Source organism: Halichoerus grypus, chromosome 6 (genome assembly GCF_964656455.1).
Source record: "Halichoerus grypus chromosome 6, mHalGry1.hap1.1, whole genome shotgun sequence".
NCBI classification, from domain to species: domain Eukaryota; kingdom Metazoa; phylum Chordata; class Mammalia; order Carnivora; family Phocidae; genus Halichoerus; species Halichoerus grypus.
Genome location: NC_135717.1, coordinates 150,995,798 through 151,020,517, shown reverse-complemented (window position 1 = coordinate 151,020,517; position 24,720 = coordinate 150,995,798). Strand labels below are relative to the sequence as shown.

Genomic DNA, 24,720 nt, shown 5'->3' with positions numbered 1-24,720 from the left:
TCAATAAGCTTGTTAGATAAGCAAATCTATGCAGAGAGTCTGTCACTCCCTGAGAAATGAAACTGGGTAGAGGAAAAAGAATCAGATTTACATGTTACAAAATGCTGTTCTTTATTTTAATCGACAGAATTGGATTAGACTCTAGCATCAGCATGCATTTCCCATTGTTTTCTTTTTATATTAACTACAGGAGACTCATTAGAATTTCATGGATGTAATTGTTTCTTGGTTACATCCTCAATTAATGACTATAATTGAAAGATCGGATAGGACTGGGATGACGTGACTGTAATTTAAGTGTAAGACGTCTGGGCCTCTATTTACAATGTATTTGTTATTTTTTCTTCTACTGTGGAGGAGTATTTACGAGAGGGGGAAATAAATGCATTTCAAACAGCAATGTCTCAATCAAAACAACGTGCATATTGTGTGCTGGGTGTTGTTTTTCTGGGCTGTTTTGTGACTCTGTAGCCCTCAGCAGGATACATGTGCATAAAAAGAGCTTGTGCTCAGATCTTCTGGGAGGACTTGGGGGAGGAGAACATGCCTCAACAAAGGGGAGGTGGACCAGAAGGCTATCTGTCCTTTTTTATGAGATGTGTTATAACAACTGTTCAGAACCCAGCACTTCAGCCTGCACATGCCAAGGATCCCCTAATTAGTTTTAGATTATGTCATGGGGAAAGAAAAGAAGCCACCTCCTCATCTCCTAATTATGACTCCTCTGATTTCCTCTTCTTGTATTTTCCCCCAAAAATAGATATTAACCTTATTAGTGTTTTGAGCAGTGCATCACTGATTATCTACACACAGGCTTTGAGAGCAGCTGCAAGGGGCAGCTGAACAATTATCTGGGGTTAGCCAGATTTGCTCCAGATTCTGGGATCAGAGAAGCCGGTAGACTGGAGCTCTTGAGTTCAGGGATGTCTGCTTTTTCTCTATCCAAGGTTAGGTGTGGACTGTGTAGCTCATTATGTCTCTTTTTCAGTAGTAGTGACCTTTCTTTCTCTTGCGGGTCTATTGATCTGGAGGGATGGCAAAGACAGCCACAGGATGGACGGTGTGACAGATGAGCTGGAGAGGCCAAGTTATGTGGCTGGACTAACCTACCATGGAAAGAAAAAGAAAAGTGAAACAGTTCACAGGCAGGAATAGAGAGTTGGGAGACAGAGAGGGTGGGAAGGGAGGGGCTGCTGGTTCAGAGGTGACTTCATAATAATGACTTAGCCATGTTCTTTTTTAGCTTTCATGCTGATACTGTGAACTGAGGAGTGTTTCTTAATATGTTGCCTCTGCTACAGAAACACAAGGGTGCTTGCTAGAATGCGGATTATCAGACCCCCACTCAGACCTGTGGGAATCAAAATTTCTGGGCATGGTCCCAGGAAGCTGCACTTATTCTGATAGACATTGAAGTTTGAGAATGAGTGGGGAGGAGGAAGTAGAAAGTGGAAGGAATGGAATGGCAGTGACAGGACAGGGAAGGAAGCTGGGCAAGAGTGGACTGAGGTCAGACTCACAGATAAGGGGCTGTGAACCAGAACAGCGAAGTATCTTTCTGTAAGTTATGCATCTAGTAAGTGGCAGGGCCATGGTTTATACTTCAAAATTTAAGCCTCTTTGTACCAAGTTTAAGTCAATAGGAATAGGAAAGTGCTAGAATTTGGATGGCAGTTTATAGGAAGAAGGCAACATGGCTTGGGATCCAGGCCTTGAATTTGTTATATATTGAGATAGGAATACTTTTTAAGAATATGATATGGAAAGGAAATTATGTTCCATTTTCTTTAACCTTATATGCGAAACTCACATTTTATTTGCCTCCTTCATGAATATTTTTGTACATAGTTGCATATTAACTGTAAAATCATACATGCATCTTGTTTTGGTTAAATTGATTTTTTTAAACTTAGCATGGTTCTAACTCATAATTTTGAGATGTTAAGGCATTCTAGCACACATTAGCTAATACTCAACTAATAATTTCTTAAGAAATTCATCTTATACTGCTTAAAATCATCTTGCCAATGATTCTACATATACTGATATATGTAGCGGTACTACATAGTCTGCTAACTTTGGATATAGTGCTTTCATCAGTTTTGTCTTCTGCTCAAGACTAATGACTCTTTCCATTTTCTCCCTCGTGCCCCATTGTCTAGGACCTGTTTGCATAATCTCAAAACATCATTTTTACTGTATTGGCTTGTTCGGCCTTGCTTTCCTAGTGGTACAGCCTGGGTTACCCTTTCTTTGGTATCTCCACTTCTCCTTTTTTGCATTTTGCTCATGAGCTTCTCCTCCAACCCTCATTTCTAACTGAATTTTACTAATGGAATTTGGATCTCTCTGCCTTTAGTGGTCCTAACACGCCCCCCTCCCTCTTTACCTATTAAACGTGACTATCTTATGAATAGCCTTCAATGATAAGGTCCCTTAATGACATGGTGTTAGCAAAATGTTTGATAAATCAATTCATAAATCGTTTCAGACCCTGAGTAATGTTTTCAGATGGGTTTAAGAACTCAAATGATTGGCATTAAAAATGAACAAATAAATATGCTACTATACTGTTTCACTCTATGAAGAAATTAAAACAGGAAAGTGTTAGAGAGAGACAAGAAGGCTCCTGCTCTCTCTGTAGGATGGGTAGGATGATCTCTGTGAGAGAGGATGACTTGAATAATGAGAAGGAGCCAACAATGAGTTGATCTCATTTCAATGGTATGTGTACAAGGGAGAGGTGTACAAAAGATTGTCAGATGGGGATGAACTTAAAGCCCTGGGGGGACAGAAATAAGCTCAAAAAGAGGAAAGTAATAGGAGAAGAGGTTAGTGAGGTAGGCAAGGGGAAGAGCCTGCTGGCTCTTATAGATTACAGCAAGGAATATAAAGTATATTCTAAGTGGAACGGAAGCCACAGGAGGGGGTTCCAAAGGCAAGACTCTGATCTAGCCTCCACATCTAGGTTCTGGGGAAACAAAACTGTGTCTCCTCTTACTTGATGGGCACTCATTTGCCTTTGTGTGAGATGTTCTCCTGCCTGGATTATTATCACTAAATCCACCAAATTTCCTAGCCCATCTTATTCCTTTTTGACTTTGGTCTTCTACTATAAAGAAAATAAGGTTAATTTTAATTCCATGTTTCTCAAACTTATTTGACCACAAACTTTTACATGAAATGTCTATTACCTTCTTTGGGAAGGCATTCTAGACATATAAGCTAGCTGAGTCCTTTTTACAATTGTAAAATAGATATAGTCATTCTCTGTTGATTACGTTTTGTATTAGGGTTCTCCAGAGAAACAGAACCAATAGGATGTGTGTGTGTGTGTATATATATATATATATATATATATATATATATATATAGAGAGAGAGAGAGAGAGAGAGAGAGAGAGAGATTTATTTTAAGGAACTGGTTCGGTTATTATGGAACCTCACAGGTCTGAAATCTGCAGGTTGGGCTGTCAGGCTGGAGATCCATAGAGTAGCCATTGGTTCAGTTCAAGTCCAAAGGCCATCTGCTGCAGAATTCCCCCTTGTTCCAGGGAAGTCAATCTTTTGTTCTATTCAGGCCTTCAGCTGATTGGATGAAGCCCACCCACATTAGGGATGGCAGTGTACTTTACTCAAAGTCCACTGGTTTAAATGTTAATCTCATCCAAAACATACATAGAAAAACATCCACAATAACATTTGACTACATACCTGGGTACCCTGGCCCAGCCAAGCTGACACATAAAATTAACCATCATACTTTTAAGACAAAAGAAGAAAACCAATTTCCTCATTTTAAGAACTTGTTCTGTATTTCATCACAGATGGATTTAGATGTATGCGCTTTTCGTGCTGCCAGTAAATCAGTAACCGTGGAATTAACAATCTCCTTCCAGTAATGGTCGTGTTTACTAAAGACTTTCCTGAAATAAGTGTTAAAAGTGTAGTAATCAGACTATAAGAGTGAAGTGAAAAAGAATAGACCAAGGGTAGGAACACAGACTAGGTTAGGATAAAAGTTAAAAAAAAAAAAAAAATTGATAAATATCGCCTGAAGAGATGCCCTAGTAAAGAGAGTAGAGACAGCTAGGAGTAACCTAAGCTTTGTTGCTGCAGGATGGGATGATTTTTTTTTTTTTTTTAAGAGAGAAGCTTTAATTGATCAGCACTTCATGCAAATGAATAATGTAGGTGAACCTTATCAGCATGCTGGAAGCTTACAATTATTCAAATTACACAAAGCCATCAAATGTGTGGAAATCAAAACAACAGAAAGAGCCATTAATTCCTATTCTGTCCCCCAGCATTCTAGGGTTTTACCCACATTCGTGATGGGAAGACACTTCAACCTTGAAATTAAACAGAGAACACGGTGTGGCAGTTTACTCACACATTCACCATTTAATTGTTTTAAAGGTGACCCAGGCAGATGTACAACATTGAAGTATGCACATTTTTAGTGTGCAGTCCAATTCTGTTCGTGTCTTGCATGATGGATTTGGAATTTTAGATCATTCTAGTTGATAGAAAATGTGTTAATTAAGATCAGTTTAATAGTGATGTTTTTGGAGGATTAAAAAAATGTTTCATTTGAGCACCACATTTCCATTCTGAGAAGCTAAAGTGCTTGGAAAGTGAATATATTGGATATGAAATATCTCCTAAACAACTCATCCTTCACAAACTGGAGTTCTGTATTTTCTGAGTTAGAATCCATCTGTCAGTCCTCAAAGGACTGTTCCCTTTCATCCATCCCAGACTTCCCGTCTCTACATACACCTGTGACATCAACAGCTTAGGACAGTGGCTGCCAGCCAGAATCCTAGAGCATCACTGGGAGAGAGGCCCTATAGAATGTGGACTCTTTGCTGAGTTGAAGGGGAAAGTCACAACAGAAGGATCCATCCGCTAGTTCCCATTGAGCCAAATCCCAGTTATAATGTGGCCAAAGGGACCACCTTCTTTGTGTGGTGGATTTTAAGGATGCCTCATTTAAAGATGTCAGAAAAATGGTCTGATGGTAAATACACACAAAAAGATATTAGGCTGAGGAGATCTGATGGTCTGGAAAATCCACTGCCACTAGCTAGCTGTATGATCTAGGACAAGTTATCAATTTTCTGTGCCCATATTCTTTCATCTGTAAAATGGATATAACTATAATGTATTGAAGTTGTATTATGTGCTATGCACTTTTCATACTTAATCTCTCTCAGTCTTCATGGTAACATTATGAAGTAGGCAGCATTATACACCCACTCATTCTTTTGCAGAAGGGATAACTGATGCATAGAGATGTCTAGTATTACCCAGGGTCACACAAGCATGCTGGCAGGATTTGAAAGGAACTTTTCCAAATCCTTGACTTTAATGACAGAATGGATTTTCAGTAGGTTAATTAGTACCTACCTCATTGGGTTGTTCCTGGGAAAAATTTATGTAATGTGTATAAAACACATAGCACAAATATCTGAAAGTCAGTGATAGCTTTAGCACCTGGATATAGCAACAGCAACAAACAAAGTCTTCTTAGGTAATTTTCTTTATTAGTCCCCTTCCAGTATTCCTTCCCCTCACCTCTCTTCAGTGCTAATGCATTCAGAGTTTGTACCATTTAATAGGTATCTCTCCATGTAATCGAAACCTTTTCATTGTTCACTAATTATTTCATGAATGAATATGTTGTCTCTGCAGTTTCAGTTGTTTTATGCAGGGAGAGCTATGGACCAACAGGCTCTTGCTTAGAAAATCAGCATGGATCCGTAGCTCCTCCACTGGACTTTAAAGAAAAAAACTCAGAAGTTCAGCTCTCTCATTTCTGAAAAGGGAATAATGACTCTCATTCTTCACCTCTGTCAGCACTAGAAAAAAATTCAAACGAAAGCAGGCATATGAAAGGCTTTATAAACACCAATGTGCCATAGAAATGTAAAGGTGGTATTAACAAGGGTTATGACATCTTCTGCTTTCTTTCCATTCATCCATTTTTATGTGTCTGTCAACATAAAAAGCAATAATTTTTGACTTGCAAATTTTACTGTTAGCCTCAACTGTTGAATGACACAATGAAAGGAGGATGCATTCACATTTTATTTTTATGTGAATAAATTATAGGCAACTGTTTTTCTCTTTTACTCCCACCCCACCCCCACCCCTTGACAAATGAGCTCCTCTTATTCATATTGAGACCAAAGTTTCACATTTCTGGAAAGTATTTAGGCTCTGAAAGCCCTTCTGAGCTAATTAATTTGTATGAGGTTGGTTGGATTGCTTCAGATGGTGTTATAAATTGGGTTCCTCCTAAAGAGGACTAAGATAGTGATTTGAATATAAGAAGGCTATTAGGGAGTGCTCTTGAGGTCAACATCTCTGGGGGAAGAGAAGGAAATAAGATGGGGCAGAGGGAAAAGGTCACCTTAATCTAACTGAGGAAAGTTCTTGGCTGATCCCAAGGGGAACTCAAAAGTGGGATGATCCTTCAGAGTTGTCCTGAGTTGGGAAGAAGAGACTGAGGCTTTTTACCCTGACAACAGCCAATCTTGGATGTACACTGCCCCTGGAAGAGGACATGGCTTTAGGTGAATTAGCTCCCTTTAGACAAGAGCAATTTCCACGATGGACTGACAGCCAGATGCACTTGCAGCCGATTAGGAATTATGCCTCTCGGTTCTGAAAGGGGCTCTGGGCAGCATATTACAGTATCCACTACATATGTGGCAATGCACCTGCTTTACCAGAACTAGATATGAATTTCATCTACAGCCTCCTGGAGAATGATCATGCAGACTCATGGGTATTTCTGTCTACATTTAGGAAGAAATAACTCATATTTTGTTGGACCTTATATTAGGCTGAAATCCGACTCCAGATTCCTTAATCCTCAAAGAGAAGATTCTGAGGAAACACTGCTAAAGAGCTCAACCTGGCATTGGAACAAAGAGAGAAAAGTACAATACTTGGAACTCATAAATCTTGGCTGGAGGAATAAATTGCTGAGTGACAAGCAGAATTTATGTAGCTCATGGCTATAGCACCAGTCTTTACTCACAGTCACAGTTTCCAGCCCCTGAGGAAGAGTAATGGCTAATATTTTTTGAATATTCACTACATACTGGACATTGTGCTGAGGGCATTACCTAAGTTAACTATGTTAATATCACAACCCTATAGGATGGGCATTATAAACCACATTTTATAAATGAGAAAACAGGCTCAGAGAGGTAAAAATGTATACCTATAGTTACATTTCTAGTAAATAATGAAAACGGGAACATTCTCTTACATTTCATAATGGAATGATAGTAAATTGGCATCTCACATTTTAATCCTTACCCATCTTCCCACCCTTTTCTTTTTCTCTTTGCCACATGTATTAGTTTCTTAGGGCTGCCCTAACTAAGTATCCCAAGCTACATGGCTTAAAACAACAGAAATTCAGGGGTGCCTGGGTGGCTCAGTCAGGTAAACATCTGCCTTTGGCTCGGGTCATGATCCCAGCATCCTGGGATCGAGCCTTGCATTGGGCTCCCTGCTTAGTGGGGAATCTGCTTCTCTCTCTCCCTCTGCCCCTCCCCCCTGCTCTTGCTCTCTTTCTCTCTCTTTCTCTCTCATGTAAATAAAATTTTAAAACAACAGCAACAGAAATTTATTCTCTCACTGTTGTGGAGGCCAAAAGTAAAAAATCAAGGTGGTGGCAAGGTTGGTTCCTTCTGGAAATCTCTGAGGGAGAGTCTGTTCCATGCCTTTCTGTTAGCTTCTGGTGTTACTGGCAGTCCTTGGCTTGCATACACTTGCACACACATCACTCCAGTCTCTGCCTCTATTGTCACACAGTGTTGTCCTTTTGTGTCTGTCTCTGTATCTCTTCTGTTTTTATAAGGACACTAGTCATACTGGGTTAAGGGCCAGCTTAATAGAGAATGACCTCATACTAACTTGACTACATTGGTAAAGACGTTGTTTCCATAAGATCACATTCACAGGTTACCAGGGTTTAGGAATTCAGCATTATCTTTTTGGGAGGCATAATTCAACCCATAACATCACATATTGTCAAGAAGATTATTCTCAGAGAAAACACTAATTCAATCAATAAATAATTTTTTATGTATCTAAAATGTCTGGCGTTATGCTAGCCACTGAAGGAAGAGTGGTTAACAAGACAAACTCTCTACCACTCAGTCAAAATATTTATTAATCATCTACTGTTTATCAGGCACAGGTCCAAGAACTGAAAATACAGTAATGAATAAAATACAGTAGTGAACTCATAAAGTCTCAGTTCTTAAGGAGTTTATCTTCAAGAGAGATAGACAATAAATACATTAACAGATATGATGGTTTCTGATACTAAAATGTGCTGTGGGAGGTGGAGGAAGATGGCAGAGGAGTAGGAGACCCTAGTTTTGTCTGGTCCCAGGAATTCAGCTAGATAGCTACCAAATCATTCTGAACACTTCTGAACTCAACCAGAGATCTAAAAAAAGAACTGCTGCAATACTACAAATAGAAAAGTGACCACTTTCTGCAAGGTAGGAGGTGCAAAGGAGTGAATCCAAGGCAATACATTAGAAGACAAACCATGGGGGGAGGGAGCATCCATAAGCCGGCACTGGAAAGTGATATAGCAGTGGAGCGCAAAATCAGAACTTTGAGAAGTTTGCCCTGGGGAGGGATGTCACTGCCTCAAAGGTGCTCAGGTGGTGAAGCAGGGCAGAATCTTAGGTGGGACAGTGTGGTCTCAGAATCCTCAGGGTCACAGGAAGACTGGCAGGTGCCTGAGTGTGGCAGAGTTCCCAGGCATCAGAGTGGGGAAGCTGACTGCAATCAGTGAGCCTGGGAGTGGGCTTTCAGCTCAGGGTTGCCATAACCCATAAACTGCCACACAGTTGGGTGACCGCTGTCCAAGCAGGGCCCAACAAGTGGCAGAACCACAGCGAGACATCCCTTACTCCCCCCGCCCCCCCTGGGTGGAGCAGTGCAGGTGCATGCCGCAGGAGTTTGCAGGGTTTAGAGACTCAAAATGGGGTCACAAGTTGGGTAAGATAGACATGCTCGGTCACAGGTAGGTGAGCATGAAGTGCAGATGGAGACCAGGGAGACAGGAGTGATGGACTGCTTTTCCCTGAGGACACACTGAGGAGTGGGGCCCCAAGCTCTGAGCTCTGGGGCTGGAGATTGGGAGGCCACCATTTGCATTCTCATCCCCTAAAGCTGCATGGAAAGCCTTCAGGGAATAAAAGCCACACAGAGCAATCCAGAGCTGCTTACTTAGCCTGGTCCCCTGGCAAGGGCAGTGTAATTCCGCCCGGGGCAGAGGCACCCGAGAATCAGCACAACAGGCCCCTTCCGCAGAAGATCAGCAAAAACATCCGGCCAAGACCAAGTTTACTGATCACATAGAAGAGCAAAACTGTAGCGCTAGGGGACAATAGTATATAGAAGTCACTTTTTTGTTTTCTTGTGAGTCTTAGTCTTTCAATTTTATTTATTTTTTCCTTTTCAACTAATTTCTTATTTTATCAACTCTTTTTTAAAGTCTTTTTAAATTTTCACTTTTACAATTACATTCTATCCTTTCATTGTATTTAATTTTATTTTTATATATAGGTAAGTTTTTCTTTCTTTACAATTTTGGGAGGTAGTTTCTTCTAACAAACAAATGAAAATACACCCAGAATCTAGTGTATTGCTTGTTCTATTCAACTGTCTGATTATATTCTTTCTTTTTTTAAGTCCTTTGATTTTCATTTTTACAGTTACATCCTATTCTTTCACTGTATTTTATTTTTGCATATATGTAAGTTTTTCTTTCTTTACAATTTTGGGATCTAGTTTTCTAACAAACGGACCAAAATATACCCAGAATCTAGTGTATTCTGTTCTGTTCACCTGTCAGTTTATATTCTCTCTCTCTCTTTCTTTTCTTTTCAGTTTCAGTTCTCTTCTCATTTGTGTAGTGTATATTTCTCTGGGGTCATTGTTACTATTTTAGTATTTTGTTCTCTCGTTCATCTATTCTTCTCTGGACAGAATGACAAGAGAGAAAAACTCACCTCAAAAAAGAGAAAAAGAGGAAGTACTGACTGCCAGGAACCTAATCAGCATGGAGATAAGTAAGATGTCAGAACTAGAGTTCAGAATAACAATTATAAAGATACTAGCTGGGCTTGAAAAAGCATAGAAGACACTAGAGAATCCCTTTCTGGAGAAATAGAAGAACTAAAATCTAATCAGATCGAAATCATTGCTACTAATGAAATTCAATAAAAAATGGAGGCTCTAACTGCTAGGATAAATGAGGCAGAAGAGAGAATTAGTGATATAGAAGACAATATGATGGAGAATAAAGAAGCTGAGAAAAAGATTAAACAACTACTGGATCATGAGGGGAGAATTCAAGAGATAAGTGATACCATAAAGTGAAACAATATTAGAATAATTGGGACCCCAGAAGAAGAGGAAGGGGTAGGGGAGAAGGTATATTTGAGCAAATTATAGCTGAGAACTTAATCTGGGGAAGGAACCAGGCATTCAAGTCCAGGAGGCACAGAGAACCTGCCTCAAAATCAATAAAAATAGGTCAACACCTCAACATATAATAGTGAAGCTTGCAAATTTCAGAAACAAAGAGAAAATCCTGAAAGCAGCTCAGGATAAGAGATCCTTAACCTGAAAGGGTAGAAACATTAGACTGGCAGCAGACTTATCCACAGAGACCTGGCAGGCCAGAAAGAACTGGCATGATATATTCCGGGTGCTAAATGAAAAAAATATTCAGCCAAGAATATTTTATCCAGCTAAATGTCATTCAAAATAGAAGGAGAGATCAAGAGCTTCCAGGACAAACAGAAACTAAGAGAATTTGTGATCACCAAACCAACCCTGCAAGAAATATTAAAGGGGATACTTCAAGCAAAGAGAGGGCCCAAAAGTAACATAGACCAGAAAGGAATGGAGTCAATATACAGAGTGACTTTATAGTTAATACAATGGCACTAAATTAATATCTTTCAGTAGTGACTCTGAATGTAAATGGTCTAAATGCACCAATCAAAAGACACAGGGTATTAGATTGGATAAAAAGTAAGAGACCCATCAATATGCTGTCTACAAGTGACTCATTTTAGACTCAAAAACACCTCCAGATTGAAGTGAGGGGGTGGAAAACCACTTATCATGCTAATGGACATCAAAAGAAAGCTGGGGTATCAATCCTTATATACGAAAAATTAGATTTTAAACCAGAGATTGTAATAAGAGAGGAGGAAGGACACTATCATAATTAAAGGGTCTATCCAACAAGATCTAACAATTGTAAATATTTGTTCCCCTAAAATGGGAACAGCCAATTATATAAACCAATTAATAACAAACTTAAAGAGACACAGTGATAATAATACAATAGTTGGGGACTTTAACACACCACTCACTGCAATGGACAGATCATCTAATAGGAAGTAAGGGTTTTGAATGACACACTGAACCAGATGGACTTCACAGATATATTCAGAGCATTTCCATTCTAATGCAACAGAATACACATTCTTCTTGAGTGCACATGGAACATTCTCCAGAGTAGATCACATACTGTGTCACAAATCAGGCCTCAGGTACCAAAAGATTGAGATCATTCCCTACAAATTTTCAGACCATGATGCTTTGAAACTTGAACTCAATCACAAGAGAGGAAATTTGGAAAGAACTCCAATACAAGGAAGCTAAAGAGCATCCTACTAAAGAACGAATGGGTCAACCAGGAAATTAAATAACAATTTAAAAAATTCATGGAAACAAATGAAAATGAAAACGCAACTATTCAAAACCTTTGGGATGCAGCAAAGGCAGTGCTAAGAGGGAAGTATATAGCAATACAAGCCTTTCTCAAGAAACAAGAAAGTTCTCAAATACACAACCTAAACTTACACCTAAAGGAGCTGGAGAAAGAACAGCAAATAAAGCCTAAACCCAGCAGAAGAAGAGAATTAATATAGATTAGAGCAGAAATCAATGAAGTAGAAACCAAAAGAACAGTAGAACAGATCAATGAAACTAGAAGCTGGTTCTTTGAAAGAATTAATAAGATTGATAAGGCTCTGGCCAGACTTATCAAAAAGAAAAGGGACCCAAATAAATAAAATCATGAATTAAAGAGGAGAGATCACAACCAACACTGAAGAAATACAAAGTTATAAGAACATATTATGAGCAACTATATGCCAACAAATTAGGCAATCTGGAAGAAATGGATGCATTCCTAGAGATGTATAAACTACCAAAACTGAAACAGGAAGAAATATAAAACCTGAACAGACCCATAACCAGCAAAGAAATTGAAGCAGTAATGAAAAATCTCCCAAAAAACAAGAGTCCAGGGCTGGATAGCTTCCTAGGGAGTACTACCAAACATTGAAAGAAGAATTAATACCTATTCTTCTGAAGTTGTTTCAAAAAATAGAAATGGAAGGAAAACTTCCAAACTGGTTCGATGAGGCCAACATTACCTTGATCCCAAAACCAGAGAAAGATGCCACCAAAAATGAGAATCACAAAACAATATCCCTGATGAACGTGGCTGCAGAAATTCTCACCAAAATACTAGCCAATAGGATCCAGCAGTACATTAAAAGGATTCTTCACCATGACCAAGTAGGATTTATTCCTGGGCTGCAAAGGTGGTTCAATATCCACAAATCAATCAATGTGAAACACTACATTAATAAAAGAAAGGACAATATATTATCCTCTCAATAGATGCAGAAAAAAGCATTTGACAAAGTACAGCATCTTTTCTTGATTAAAACTCTTCACCGTGTAGGGATAGAGGAACATATCTCAATATCATAAAAGCCATACATGTAAAGCCCACGGTGAATATCACTCTCAATGGGAAAAAAACTGAGAGCTTTTCCTTTAAGGTCAGGAACACAACAGGGATGTCCACTCTCACCACTGTTGTTCAACATAGTACTAGAAGTCCTAGCCTCAGCAATCAGACAACAAAAAGAAATAAAGGCATCTGAATAGGCAAAGAAGAAGTCAAACTCTCACTCTTGCAGATGACATGATACTCTGTGTGGAAAACCCAAAAGACTCCACCATAACATTTCTAGAACTCATACAGGAACTCAGCAAGGTGGCAGGATATAAAAATAATGCACAGAAATCAGTTGCATTTCTATATACTAATAATGAGACAGAAGAAAGAGAAATTAAGGAGTTGATCCCATTTACAATTGCACCAAAAACCATAAGATACCTAGGAATAAACCTAACCAAAGAGGTAAAGGATCTGTACTCTGAAAACTATAGAACACTCAGGAAAGAAATTGAGGTAGACACAAAAAGATGGAAAAATGTTCCATGCTCATGGATTGGAAGAACAAATATTGTTAAAATATCTATGCTACCTGGAGCAATCTATACATTCAGTGCAACCCCTATCAAAATATAATCAACTTTTTTCACAGAGCTTAAACAGATAATCCTAAAATTTGTATGGAACCAGAAAAAAAACCCAAATAGCCAAAGGAACATTGAAAAAGAAAACCAAAGCTGGGGGCATCACAATTCCAGACTTCAAGCTCTATTACAAAGCTGTAATCATCAAGACAGTATGGTACTGGCACAAAAACAGCCATGTAGATCAATGGAACAGAATAGAGAAGTCAGAAATGGACCCTCAACTCTATGGTCAACTAATCTTTGACAAGGCAGGAAAGAATATCCAATGGAAAAAAGACAGTCTTTTCAACAAGTGGTGTTGGGAAAATTGGACAGCCATGTGCAGAAGAATGAAACTGGACCATTTTCCTATGCCATTCACAAAAATAGACTCAAAATGGATGAAGGACCTAAATGTGAGACAGGAATCCGTGAAAATCCTAGAGGAGAACACAGGCAGCAACCTTGTGACCTTGGCCATGCGACTTCTTGCTAGACACATCTCCAAAGTCAAGGGAAACAAAGGCAAAAATGAACTCTTAGGACTTCATTAAGATAAAAAGCTTTTGCACAGCAAAGGAAACAGTCGATAAAACTAAAAGACAATTGACAGAATGGGAGAAGATATTTGAAAATGACAGATTGGATAAAGGGCTAGTATCCAAAATTTAGAAAGAACTTATCAAACTCAACACCCAAAGAACAAATAATCCAATCAAGAAATGGGTGGAAGACATGAACAGACATTTCTCCAAAGAAGACATACAAATGGCCAACAGACACATGAAAAAATGCTCAACATCAGTCAGCATCAGGGAAATACAAATTAAAACCACAATGAGATACCATCTCACACCAGTCAGAATGGCTAAAATTAACAAGACAGGAAATGACAGATGTTGGTGAGGATGCAGAGAAAGGGAACCTTCTTACACTGCTGATGGGAATGCAAGCTGGTACAGCCACTCTGGAAAAGAGTGTGGACATTCCTCAAGAGGTTAAAAATAGAGCTACTGTATGACCCAGCAATTGCACTACTAGGTACCCCAAAGATACAAATGTATTGATCCAGAGGGTCACCTGCACCCCAATGTTTATAGAAGCAATGTCCACAGTAGCTAAACTATCGAAAGAGCCAAGATGTCCATCAACGGATGAATGGATAAGGCAGCAGTGGTATGTATATACATACAATGGAATATTACTCAGCCATCAAAAAAATAAAAGCTAGCCATTTGCAATGACATGGATGAACTAGAGGGTATTATGCTAAGCAAAATAAGTCAATCAGAGAAAGAGAATTATATGATTTCACTCATATATGGAATTTAAGAAACAAAACAGAGGAGCATAGGGAGGAAAAAATAAAACAAGATGAAATTAGGGAGACAAACCATAAGAGACTCTTAATCATAGGAAAGCATTCTGCAGGTTGCTGGAGGGGAGGGATTGGGTGATAGGGTAACTGGGTGATGGATATTAAGGAGGGCATGTGATGTAATGAGCACTGGGTGTTATATGCAACTGATGAATCACTGAATTCTACCTCTGTAACTAATAATACACTATATGTTAATTAATTGAATTTAAATTAACATTACAAAATTACAGCATGGAAAAAATAAAATGTGCTATGACAAAGATGAGGTAGGGAAATATGACAATGAGTGACTGGAGCAGGGTAGGCATCTTTATCTAAAGAGTCATGGAAGATCTCCCTGTGAGGGTGACATTTTAGTTGAGACCTGAGTGACTAGAAGGGGGTGGCCATGCAAAGACCTTGGAGCAGAGATTCCAAGCAGAAAGGCAGCCAAAGGCAAAGACCCTGGTTGGGGATAAATGTAGAATATTTGAGAAGGGAAGTGGAAAACATTCTCCCTAAAGTGTATGAACTAAGGGAAAAATGGAAAGAAACATGTTAAATAAATAAGTGGGGTGGCTGGGTGATAGACGCTGGGGAGGATATGTGCTATGGTGAGGGCTGTGAATTGTGTAAGACTGTTGAATCACAGACCTGTACCTCTGAAACAAATAATACATTATATGTTTAAAAAAAAAAGAAGATAGTAGGAAGGGAAAAATGAAGGGGGGGAAATCGGAGGGGGAGATGAACCATGAGAGACTATGGACTCTGAGAAACTGAGGGTTCTAGAGGGGAGGGGGGTGGGGGGATGGGTTAGCCTGGCGATGGGTACTAAAGAGGGCACGTACTGAATGGAGCACTGGGTGTTATACGCAAACAATGAATCATGGACCACTACATCAAAAACTAATGATGTAATGTATGGTGATTAACATAACATAATAAAATTTAAAAAAATAAGTAGGTAAAGGGATTTGCTTTTATCACCCTTTCCATTAGAAATTACTTGAGGGAATTATTAAGGACCATGATTTGAATATAAGTTTTAGAAACATCCCTCTGGCTGCATTCTGTAGGGCAGATTGTAGAGGGATAAGAACAGAATCTGGAAGACCACTTTGGTGACTACTGTATGAGTCCAAACAAAAGATGATGAGACTGTGGAGTAGGATTGTAGGATTGAAGTTGGTGAGGAGTTGAGACAGAGATATATTTCAGTAGTAGAGATGATGGCACCTTGTCATCATTTTCCTATGTCATCTGTATCAGTATATAACAAAACTGTCAGTAGCATAGCTTTTATAATTTTAATTGCTCTGTATTAGTCACATTAAAGGAGAAACACACTATTTCCAAATCAGGCACAAAACTTCCTGTAATATCTAAGTAGATTGTTACTTTACGCAAGTACTATCTCATGTTTACCTCATTTTATTTTTCTAATAGTAGAAGTTTAGGTTGACTTTGTCCCAAGATATTAGCTTATCTTGCTGCTCTTTAAGGCTTCTGACCACTCATTCATGGGTTGTTCCTCTTGAGGATCTTCCCTTTGACAATATCTTCCCCAGCATTAGCCGTCCTATTGATATACTATTGGAACTCTATTTATTTCACTCCATCTGTTTGGTAAATTATTCCAGCATACATTTTGTTAGTCTCTGATTTAGGGGGTGGATTCTGTGATACATCTGCATGAAAATATGTTAAGTCTTCAAACAAGCCATGACCTCTTGGAACTCTGCCTGAAATACAAATTTTATAACCATTTGGGAGAGTGAGTTAACTTCACCATTCATCTGCCTAGTCATAGATTAGGAAGGAAGACATAAAATCAATGTTTTCCATAATCAAATGTGCTTTTCTATAACATAAAACTTCTAAATAAAATATTCAGTATAAATATTGAGTAAAGTAAGCTATAAAGGAAGGGCCTGGGGAAAAAAAAAAGATAAAATGGAGTAAAATTTAAGCAATTACAGTTGGGCAGGCACAGATGAGTACATTTACTCTTAAACATGAACATGTAGGGGTGCCTGGGTGGCTCAGTTGTTTAAGCATCTGCCATTGGCTCAGGTCATGATCCAGGGTTCTGGGATTCAGTTCTGTGTCTGGCTCTCTGCTCCGCAGGCAGTTTGCTTCTCCCTTGCCCCTCCCCGCTGCTCATGTGCACTCTCTCTCTCAAATAAATAAATTAAATCTTAAAAAAACATGTACATGTATACATATATACATATATATACACATATGTGTATGCATGTATACATGTGCATATATACATCTGTATATAAAATTAAACTTCTAATATTCTCTCAGAATTAATTTCTATGTCCTGAATTCTACTCTTTAAGTTCACAAATCTTTCAGTGCTGTGCTAGGAGCTAGTGGTATTTGAAAGGTTAATGCATATCTACTCTGGGCAGGCTTTTATATAGTTACCTTTTAATTGAGTAAAAAAGTAGTTAGCATTTTTACCATCTTAGTTCTTTTATTAAGCTGTTCAACTGACTACCTAAAGCCACCCTATTTTCATTTGATAAAGGAAACAAAACCAAATCTCTTTGTGTTACTTTCTCTTAAAGTGTATTGAGGAAAGGAAACTAATTTGTATCAATTCTCCTTTCTTTTCTTAAGACTGATTTAAGAAAACTATGTGTATTCCAGTTATTTGCCCATTTTGTTAATTTCTGCTTCTACTGTCTACCTCTGAAAAATGGCCATCAGTTTTTCTATAACATACTTAAACCACTGCCACTTAATTTTAAAGATACTAAACTCTGCTGCCATGGAGGAACAGCAAAACACTGTAGTTTGGTAACATTGAGAGGCAGCCCTCTTAGTGCAAATGTTGCAAATATTCTGCAACTATTTTAAGTGAAACAAGGGAATGACTTGTCCCAAAACAGTAACTAGTTTTCCCAGTGGAGATAATTATGCCTTTCAGTACAGTTCAGAATAAAAATCAAGATCATCAGTTTAGTGCATAAATATAAATATATTCTAGGTTGTCCTGTCTTGGTGAGTGCAAGGAGAAAAAAAAAAAAAAACAAAACAAGCAAAATCAAGTGAAAAGAAATTCTAGGTATTTTTTAATGTGAAAAAAACCAAACCAAAACAAAACAAACAAAAACCCTGGAAGTCTACTCTGAAATGTTGTAATTTCTAAAAGTGAAAGAAATTTCACAAAAGCATGTAAAGGAATTTTAAAAAATCTGAATATTCACGCTTTAATTCAGTAAAACAGGTACTGACCTGTAGTATCTTGGAGATGACTGTAATCAATTGGAATTACAAGATTTTCCTAGAATATCAGATTCCAACATTAATGCATAATCAACACCAAATGCAGGCATCAGCCCTCAAGCCCCACCTTTCCTGAAAAGCAGAAGATGGGAGCTGGAAGGATGACAACATGGTAGCATGGGGAGGTCATCTAGAGAAACTGTAACTAATGAGGCAACCACATTAAAAATAAATAGTGTTGTCTTGTCACTGTGTACTTTCCTGTTAAATGAGCTCCTAGATATTCTATCCTTCCTACTCTCTTTCTGCAGGTGCTGGTGCTTGATGCTTTTTGATAGTAAATGAGAGAAAACCCAAGAAAAAGTGTTCATTGTGCATTAAGTCATCTGGTAAGTCCTTTAAGAAGAACACCATTTGGGAAATGCTGATTTCCACATTTCTATACCCATTGGTACACTCCTATATATTAACTGGAGAGTAGTACATAAAAGAAAACATTAATATTCTAGTATGAGTTTCATATGCATGGCAATAATGAGGGTCAACATAGTGGTTTTTTATATAAATATATGTTTTGAAAATAGCTTTCTATGTATCATTAGTATATAATGGCATCATTTAGAAGTTTGGGGAAAAAAACAGCAATTTTATCTTAATTAAAATATTTTTCTGCAGGGATTCACTTTCACGTAATTCAGTGTTCCTGAGTACTGGCTGACATTATCTTTTCAATAATAATTAGACAAAAATGTAATCATTGTACTTGTTTCATGGGAAAATTTGTTGTAGGTTGCATGTAGAATCAGTTCCCTCTGTTGTACTTTTTATCTTTCCTCTGGAATTACTGTGACCTGAACCATTACAAATAATTATTGAGGGACCTAATTAGAGTTGTGCTGTTTTATGGGGCGCCTGGGTGACATGGTTGGTTAAGCATCTGCCTTCAACTCAGGTCATGATCCCAGGTGGGATTGAGCCCCATGTTGGCCTTCCTGCTCAGCGGGGAGTCTGCTTCTCCTTCTCCCTCACCCTGCCTCCTGCTCATGCTCTCTCTCGCTATCTTTGTCTCTCTCTCAAATAAGTAAAATCTTAAAAAAAAAAATAAAGTGCTGTTTTTTGATGTTTGAGGGCATTAAATATCACTATTTGGTTCTTTTATTAATTTTTTGTAATTTGCTCTTATTTCAGTGCTTAGATAGCTTAGTTTATATGACTAGATGACAGTCCTATAGATATCATATGTCAAATATCTGGCACCTCTCATATGTCATAGAATGCTCATAGCAAAGGTAAGAAGTAGCTCATCATGATGATACTCAGGTATATAGAAGTATTAGATAAAATGTAGAATAATTGGGGAAAAGAGTTATGTCTTCTGCAAGTCATGTGAATTAAAAAATAGCTTTACTTTTTAATATTATAAAAGAGATTTTTTTCCTTATATTTACCTGTACCATACATCAATATATATGTGCATTCATTGAATTATACGTGGGATTTTGTTTCCTACATCAAGAAAATAGAAGCAGTTTTGTTGGAGTAGAGAGGGACATAAATGGAGGGGCATGGCATAGCTTTTGTTCCTTCAGACTTTATTGTTTTTGATCACTTAGTGTTAGAGAAACTATTTTGATGAGAGACTTTGGAAATCTGTGTATAGCACATTTTGTTTGGGGATCCAGAAGACAAAAATTAGCAAACAAATAGGAGAAGTCAGTTCTTATCCCACCTATGCTGAAAACTCAACACTGTAGTTTTGATAACATTGAGAGGCAGCCCTCTTCGTGCAAATGTCATGGGTAGCAGCACTGAACAGGCTGTTTAAGTGATTTGTTGGGCATCACTCTTCCAAACCAAGATCCAGAGCAGAGGCAGGACCTGATGGGCACCACATGTATACTATAGCTGATAGTTTGGCTTGGGTTGCAAATACACTTGTTGCATTCCTTGGGGGATGTCCTGGAAAACATGTGGGGATCATGAAGGGCCTGGTGGTTCTGCAGGCATGAGAGCGATTATAGGAATATTGGTTTATTGATTTCAGTGTAGGTTTATTTGTATTTATCAGGTGATATAAACTAATATTTGGGATTACATATTGTAGCCTATTTTAGTTTTAATCTCATGGTCCTAGACATAGTCAGAATGAAGCCTAGATCTCAAAATATTGTGTTAGGAGACTTGTCTCGGTGATGTGACATATAAAGGTTTCTTTCTCACTCAGGTGAATCTGCTACAGATCAGGTATCTTCCATTTTGAGTTATGCCATATGGAAGCCATGACTTCTATATTCACTGCAACAGAGAGAAGGAAGGATAGAGGAGGCACCTAATTGGTACCAAAATAGGATACAGATTATCTATCTATCTATCTATCTATCTATCTATCTATCTATCTATCTATTGATTTATTATAAGGAATTGGCTCACCTGGTTATGGAGGCAGGCAAGTCCCGAGATCTGCAGGCTGAATTAGCAAGCTGGAGACCAGGAGAATTAATAGTTGAGTTCTAGTCCATACACAGTAAAAACAAACAAACAACAGCGCCCAGTTTGAAGACAGTAAGGTAGAATTCTCTCTCTTACTCAGGGGAGGGTCAACCTTTTTGTTCTATTCAGGCCTTCAACTAATTAGATGAGGCCCACTCATATTAGGGAGAACAATCTGCTTTTCTCAGTCTATCTACCAATTTGAATGTTAATCTCATCCAAAAACACCCTCATAGAAACACCCAGAACAATGTTTGACCAAATATCTGGCACCTCATGGCCTACTCAAGTTGACACATAAAACTAACCATCACAGGTGCACCCTTTGTCATCTAGGCACTCATCTACATCTCTTTAACCCATATTTAACCTTCAAATAAGGACAATAACAAGATTATTATTATGCCTAATATGATACAACTATCCTGCTTACAATCAAAAACACACCAAACCTCTTCCGCAGAAGAGGAGGTAAAATCTGGGAATGATGCTTACTCTTCTCCTTGGTATCCTGTAATTTGAATATGATATAAAGTTAACGGTACTTAAACACTATGGTATAATATCAATACATCTTATGTTACATGATGAGGGAATCAGAGGGGAAAGAAAATAGATACTTGCTTAAAATTGGATACTTACACGCCACACACACACACACACACACACACACACACACACACACACAAGTATTCATAACAAAATAAAGAGGAAATATTCTTGATAATTCAGTTCTTATTTCTGTAACTGGTTACATGGTTGTAGGTGGTATTTATTTATAACTGCCTTCTTCCAGTTCTCATTCTATATTCTCTTTGGCTTCAGCAAGCACCTCAGTTGGTCATGATTCTTTACCTGGGGTGGTGACCCAAACCCTCATTCCTACAGGGTCTGGTGGGGCTATTAGGGAATATAGAGGAGTACTTGGGATATTTGGTGAGCCCTATATATTTCCAATATGATAGTTGAACTTTACAGAGTGAAACACAGTTATATGGCCTATGAAAATCAATTGTACCAAAGCTAGAAAACCAGACACTTGTATTTTTGGACCATATGAGGCAGTTTTTATTGGGGATTGATCCTATGTTCTTTGCCTAAGTGAAGAAAAGCTTGTTTTTATGTCTCAGTTCTAGACAATTCCTATTGATTTTTGCCCTCATGCTGATGACCTATCCACACAGGCTATTTCCTTAGGGTTTCTCAGGCATTTTCACAATAGAGTCTATATTACTTGACTATGAAGTGATCAAAGCAATTAATTAAGCAAGCTGAAGGTTCACAGTAGACTGCTATCATATACTAATTTTTGAGATGTGGACAAGCCTCTTTACCAAGTATATTCCTTTTCCTGTAAAAGTACTTTTTAGGAATAAGCAAACAAAAAATCATGCTATATGGATTTATTCTGTTATTTACCCTCCAAGAGTATGGTGCTGCTGTACTATCTTCCCATTCAAAGCATCTGTCACACAGAAATAAAATCATAGGAAACGGGTATATGTCTATCCTTAAAGACTCTTCCTTCATGAGCCTTGTGCTCTACCCAAGACAAGGCAAACACTAGACATGCTTGAAGATTTCTTATTTATCTTCTCCCACACCAAACATGACAACATCATCATCATCATCATCATCATCATCATCATCATCATCATTTTACTGAAAAGCCATATATCAGAGAGATGGATAGAAACGCAGAAGAAATGAAGAAAGAAAGAATAATTAGGAAGCATGATGCCAAAGGTTTTGCTACCAATTACTCAAGTGGTTTCCTAGGTCTTTATTTTTCTATTCTCTGATAGTCTGACTACAGTACTACCTTTTAGTTTGGTCTCTTTACATATTATTTTAAAAGAAGTGATAGCTTTTGTCAGTTAATGAGGAAATTATGTTTGTCATCATGTGGCTAAAACAACAAATATTCTCTGGGTTAACATTTTTCTAGTTTCTCTTGGAATCGAGGACACATGGCCTTGACTCAATTAACATGGAAAATGAGCTTCTCTACATCACAAGGTACTCCTGTCCGGTCGGGGTACTAAGTAAGCTGTATGGGTTCTTACTTATTTCATATTCTTTCATTAAGAAAACTGGGTTACATACTTTATTATAAAGATTTCTTTGGCATGTGGGAGGGCATATAGGATATGTGTATGTGTGCGTGTGTTGGTATGTATATTTGTGTGTATAAGTCAGATGCAAAACAATTTTTGAAATTAATTGGAGAGTGGACACAATCAATTCTGCAATTCAGTCTTCCAGTTTTCTGCCCAGCTTATTTTTTCTTGATTCATAGGCCTGTCTTTAGATTTTTATTCTGAAAGAATGTGGTTGATATCATTACTTTGTGACAATACGAATTTTCAGTCAACATGTTTGGGATATGAACATTTTTTCTCATACTGTACTTAATCTGCTTTGATGTTTCTGACTTCTTCCTTAGATAGGATTTCTTGTGTTATTTTCTTCCCCCAGATCAAAGCAATGCCACAAAACCCTGGGATTTCATATCTTAGTGTACAAAATAATTCAAGGGTATCAAGTTTAGAAAAATTTAAAAGAAACATCTGAGTAATGCAGCTCTGTATTGCCCGGTTTTCTTGTAGACTTATATTATCATATAGGATGTAGTAAGAGACAAGGTCCAGAAATCACAATACATTTCTTTGGCATAATATATGGTTTACAAAGAACATTCATTATATATATATATGAATTCATATATACACATAGACACATACATATCAGAACATTCATATATATATATATATATATATATATATATAAAACATAAGCTGATAAATATATATATATATTTATCAGCTCATGTTATATTTACTGCAATTCTAAAGAAAGATGGAACAGATATGGAACAGATATTATCTAACCTGGTATATTTCAAACAATGTTGGTCTAAAGTTGTAGAGTTAGTAAGGGATAAAACTAGAATTCTAATAGTCTTAGCCAAAGTTCTTTAGTAAGAAAGGAGATTCAAAAACTGGAGATGAGATCCAAAAGACCAGGATGAGATCACACATGGGCAATGGAGCCAGTGCTCAGTGTGATCTAGTAATTAAGGCTAGAGTGGTTCCAGCCAGCTGAAGAATCCCGGATCATTATGGAAAAGTGTTAGGGGACCATGAAGTGGGAATGTGTTAATAAGTCAATAGGTCATATTGGTGTAAAGGTATAGGGTCAGAATAGACAATGCCGTCCCTCTGTATAAAATTTCTGGGTTGTGAAAGGAAGAACTTGGTCATCAGATTCACTTGTCACATCAATGTTTGATCCAGATTGACTCCAAAACTCTAAAAGATAAAAAATTAGGAAATGAGTATTAATGGTGACTCAGAGAAGGAATTTGTATAGAAGGAGTCAGAGACACTGCTGATTCATAGACAAGATTTAATACCAGGGTGGAAGTAGGCACTCAGAGTGCTGAAATACTGGTCACTCAGGTATGACCTTGGGAAGCTGACTTACATAGGGTGATTCTCAGATAAACTGAGGAAGTTAGACTAGGGAGAGCATTAATAAAATTATATGAGCCATGAAGCCTTACATATCTATAAATGATAGGTAAAACTAAACCATCAGCAATTAGTACTAATACAGTTTCTTCTCAGTGACTAGTCTTTTCAGCAATTATAATTATAAAATTATAGTAACAAAACACCTAATAAACCTTTTTCTTGGGGAGGGGGTAGGATCTTTTATTTTTATCCAGGGAGCTTTGACATCTCTTTAGAGGTGGAGTCAAATTTTTGAAGGGATTTAATAGCAGAATCTCATGGGTTCTGTTAGGCTCAATCTCGAAGGGTTCTATAGGAGTAACTTTGTCATCTACCTTTGTGTAGGTGAAGTAGAGGGAGCCAAGGTAGGATTACTTTCTATACACATTAGGGGCAGACATAGGACACTCTAACATTCTTGGAGATAAAATACTCTTGTCTGAGATGACATTTATTATCAGGGAAGTGTAGGGATCCTTTCTTTGCTGCTAATATAATGACCAGGTGCCATTAGGCCACAGAGGACACACATTTTCATGGTGCATCAATGTTCCCTTGATTTTGCTATTACTGACAAGAGATATATAATTGGTCTTTCCTCATTTATGAAGTCCTATCATTTGCACAGTTTTCAGATTTTAACAATATGATACTTGATTGATAGAGG

At 37.8% G+C, this 24,720-nt stretch overlaps 1 long non-coding RNA gene across 1 annotated transcript in view; it reads left to right on the top strand.

Annotated features, from left to right (window-relative positions):
* Positions 1 to 24,720, top strand: part of LOC118526690 (uncharacterized) — a 294,350-nt gene that overhangs the window by 135,756 nt on the left and 133,874 nt on the right. The window contains exon 2 of the long non-coding RNA XR_004912728.2: positions 18,360 to 18,437. This is a non-coding gene — a long non-coding RNA (uncharacterized LOC118526690). The remainder of the gene's footprint in view (positions 1 to 18,359; positions 18,438 to 24,720) is intronic.